The sequence below is a fragment of the Neovison vison genome, chromosome 12 (assembly GCF_020171115.1).
Source record: "Neovison vison isolate M4711 chromosome 12, ASM_NN_V1, whole genome shotgun sequence".
NCBI classification, from domain to species: domain Eukaryota; kingdom Metazoa; phylum Chordata; class Mammalia; order Carnivora; family Mustelidae; genus Neogale; species Neogale vison.
The window spans coordinates 81,843,270-81,847,937 of NC_058102.1; positions in this window are offsets into that span (position 1 = coordinate 81,843,270).

Genomic DNA, 4,668 nt, shown 5'->3' on the forward strand with positions numbered 1-4,668 from the left:
ATTCCTATTATCTTCATTATTCATGCTCAAAATAATAAAGATAATGTTGAGAATTACAGTCATTGTGATGATGCTAATAATAGACTAATATTAATCAAAAGTCTCTTCCGGCCAAGTCTCTTCCTAGTATTTCACAGATATTGTCTCATTTCGTCTTCAGAACAACTCTATGAAGTTTTATCTTTTTCATTATTCAGATGAGGAAATTGAGGCCTAGAAGATTAAAAAAAAATCACTTAAGATTAAGCAATCATGCAGTAGTTAAATGGCATAACCAGGATTGGACCTCTAGACTGTTTGACACCTCTTTTTTTTTTTTTTTTTTAAGATTTTATTTATTTGTTTGAGAGAGAGTGTGTGAGAGAGATGGCAGCAGCAGGGGAGCTGCAGAGAGAGAGGGAGAAGCACGTTCCCCAGTGAGCAGAGACCCCAGGACCCTGGGATCATGACCTGAGCTGAAGGCCGAAGCTTAACCAACTGAGCCACCCAGGCGTCCCATGTCTGACTCCTCATTTCTTAACTAGTACTTTTGGCCTCTCCCATCTTAAACCCCAGTAGAGAAATTAGTTGCATGACACATGTCAACAAGAGAATCTCAGATTTCTTTTTTTTTTTTTTAATGTTCAGTTAGCCAACGTATTATACACCATTAGTTTAATGTCGTGTTCAATGATTCATTGGTTTTGTATAATACCCAGTGCTCATCACCACAAGTGCTCTCCTTAATACCCATCACCCAGTTACCCCTTCTCCCCACCCCCTTCCCTTCTGAAACCCTCAGTTTGTTTCCCAGAGTCCAGAGTCTCTCATGGTGTGTCTCCCTCTCTGATTTCTTCCCATTCAGTTTCCCCTCCCTTCTCCTATGGTCCTCCATGCTATTCCTTATGTTCCACATATGCAACTGGAGGGGATTTTGCTAAGTGAAATAAGTCAAGCAAAGAAAAAGAATCTCACATTAAAATCTCATTAGACTTCTTTTTACATTTACCTTTTGGTCAATTTTGACTTTTGGGGTAGGGGGGACAAATGTGGATAGCTAGCCCTCTAGTTTCACCTACCTTTATGCTCTGCGAACTTTTTATGACTTTGAGATTTATGTCACGCTCTGTCAGAAGGGAAGGATGGAGACAAAGAGGTAGAAGATAGAACAGTTAATTGTGTTACCATAATAGCTTTGGGTACAGCTGAGAGACTTTGAAACTAATGTATAAAATTAAGCTTTGGGATTATCTACTTCTTTAGTACTTCATTCATCTGGATATAATGAGATGAGTCAGCCAGTAGCCAAATCCCACTTACAATTGTGATGTAAGTATCAGGAGGAAAAGCTTCATATATTATACTTCTGCCATTGTTGCCCTAAGAACATTTGCTTTATGTTTTCTTTGTATAGGTGGAATTCTGTAAATGTAACTTATGAATAACATTTAAACACTCTGAAACCATAATGTTTCACAACGCAGAGTACTAACCACTATAGGATCACGGCTGAAACCATAATGTTTCAATTTGCTAGCATTGACCCAGATCTTGACATGTTTATAAAAGCAAGCTAATGGGCACCTGGGTGGCTCAGTGGATTAAGCCTCTGCCTTCAGCTCAGGTCATGATCTTGGGGTCCTGGGATGGAGCCCGGCATTGGGCTCTCTGCTCAGCAGGGAGCCTGCTTCCCTTTCTTTCTGCCTGCCTCTCTGCCTACTTGTGATCTCTCTTTCTCTGTCAAATAAATAAATAAAATCTTTTTAAAAAAAAAAAAGCAAGCTAATGCATCAATTGCTTTTATATTTATTTTGTCCAATTATTTTGCTTTTCTATGATTTTTTTTAGAAATTAGAAATATTAATAGCAGAACAGTATACAGACAAATGAAAGTCTATCCTACATTTAGTGGCATCTAGAGAAGACAACCACAGTTTCCCTCGATATTCCTTTCCAGAGTTTCTCAGTGTTCATTGAAGGAATTACTCTCTAACATCCAAATCTTATTCCTGTGAGTGAGTTGCATTTCCTACTGCTCCATCCCCATGGAGATGGACAATAGTCTGCCCCAGGAACAGGCAAGGGTTAACTTACATGCTATGAAAAGTTCTGGGTTTTATATATATGGAGAAGACCCAGGAATTAAATTTTAATAGGCCTCCAGATTTGGGCAGCAATCAAAAGATTTTCTCTATAGCAACAATTACACACACCACTGATCTGAGATCAAATATTTATGTCTTCCCCTACATGCTAGAGGACTAGCATTTTGCTAGTTACTGTTATTACCAGGGCAATTCAATAGAGGGCAAAAGAGACTAAAGATGTCATTTCACAGTGGAAACTGTAAGAGAAAGCAATAACAAGCCTGGAAAAGATTAAGCACAATTAGAAATGAGTCTAAACTGAAATAAAATACTGTATTTGAGTAGATTTTTTTTTTTTAGGGCTGTAATTTTAACTTCTACTAAAGGACTGTCGTTTCGCCCATCACTGAAACACACACAAAAGAAGACAAAGAAGTCGGATGTTAGCAGGAAACAAAAGCTCTTCCCCATTTCCTAAAAAGTTCTTTCTTTTGTAGAACTATATTGTTTGAAGAAGATGACTCTTCCATTATGCCTTAGGGAAAATGTAGCCATTTTGAAAAATGAAACATAAATTTTACTTTCCTTTGGAAAAATTTTGTGTCCTTTGGCATTGGTAACACAGAAAGCAGTAACCGAGTCAATTCTACTCATGCAGGACCCCATCAAACAATACCAATGTCTCCTTCGCCTTAACAGACTTGAGCTTTCTTCACATTGCCATCATTATTGCCACCACCATGATCACCACATGACCGACGGCTCTAATGTTTTATCTTTAGGGGTGCAGTGTGGCCATAAATTCCCCCAAACCAGGTACTTTCCAGGTACTGTGACAGAGCTGCCCTTGAAGCATTTATGATTTAAGAACTTACATTAAAGTATTATACTGCTATTCTTTCATGACTTCATTTCATTTCTGTTCACATTTCTGGTGATTTTATTTGGTTCCAGGGAGGCTGTGAAATTCTGTACTTTCCTCCCATTTGGCTCCAAGTGTAGAACCCAATGGGCTTCCCTAGGACCTCTTCAGTCTCCTCTGGGGCCTCTAAACTGGGAATGGTTCCAATGAGGATACAGTCTCTGGGCAAAGTGCTTGAATGATCCAGATGGGCAGACAAGACCAGAGACAAGAGAAGATAATTAGTAATAGAAGGAAGTTCTACTTTTTTCTATTCCACAAGTAGTGGAATAACATGGCTGGCCAGAGTTCAGGAGGAGAGAACACTAGGTCTACTGGAGTTGAGAGATTCCATGTGGCCAAGACTAAAGGAAAGTTGCTCTCCAAATGAGGGGACTATCCAATGTGAAGACTCGGAGAATGGAAGGGGTGGGGATGGTCATGGGGCAGTAAATACCTCTCTCACCTCTAATGCGGTGTTTATGAAGGCAAGAAGCAGGGGATAAGATTGAAGAAGGAGCTTGTGACAGGCCTGAGTGAATGGCAGACTTAGAGATTTGAACTTTATCCTCCACTCATGTTGGAGTTGAAGATTTCTAGAAAAGGGAAGTGACAGAAGGAAGGGGATATTTTAAGAAGATTCGTGTGGGAGCAAAGTGCAGGACAGGTGCGAGAGGAATGGAAATTCACTCCCTAAAACAAGAAGACACATTAGGAATTCCTACAAAATGCCAGGCACCATTCATTCATTAGCAGACATTTATTGTTTATTATGTGCTAGGCACCATTCTGGGCCCCAGGAATATAGCTATTAACAAAGGTGGGTCCAGGTTTTGTGGGGCCCGATGTTTAAACAATTTAAGAAGACCTCTTTAAGAAAAAGAATGCCAAATTACAAATACAAAATTAAATATAGGGCTTTTGAAGAGGTACACGCAAGTGAGGGTCGCTGAGAATAAGCCTCATGAGCCTCATGGTAAATCTCTACCTGATGAGGAAGACAAGGGACCCTCCCCCTTGAAGCTTATATTCTAGAGGAAACAGGGAAGAAAGATAGACAATAAGCTAGTAGACAAAGGGGCTTTTTTTCAGAGAGTGATATTTACCTCAAAGCAAATAAATGTCTTGATAAAGAGAAGGCGTGGGGAAGGGAGAATGAAGAGAGAGCAGCTTCTGATGGGCTATCTGAGAAAATAGATGGCATTCCAGGCCGAGGGTCTGTCCAGGGGACGCACTAAGGCAGCGTGGCTGAGGAACAGACACAAACCGGGATGGCAGAACAGAGTGACTGGAATAGAACATGAGGACAGGGTAGGCAAGAGCCTGGTGCTGTAGAACCTTGAGAACCTTGTAGGAACCTCTAAGGAGGAGCTGGATTTAATTGTGCTTCAGTTACCTGTTACTAAGTACCAAACATGTCAAAACTGAGTGCTTTAAAACAATAACCATTTAACTGTCTCACGATTCTGGGAGCTGACTGGACTCAGCTGGCCAGTTTACCTCACAAGATGTCTGCTCAGGCTGCAGAGCTGGACGAGGCTGGGACAGTCAAGGTGACCCACTCGTGTGTCCAGTGCCTCGGCAGAGCGGACTACACCGTTGGACTCAGCTGGACACTGACACATCTGGGCCTCTCTCTCTCTCTCTCCTTGTCTCTCTTCTCCCTCCGCTTGGTTTCAGGCTCTCTCCCACGAGATCTCA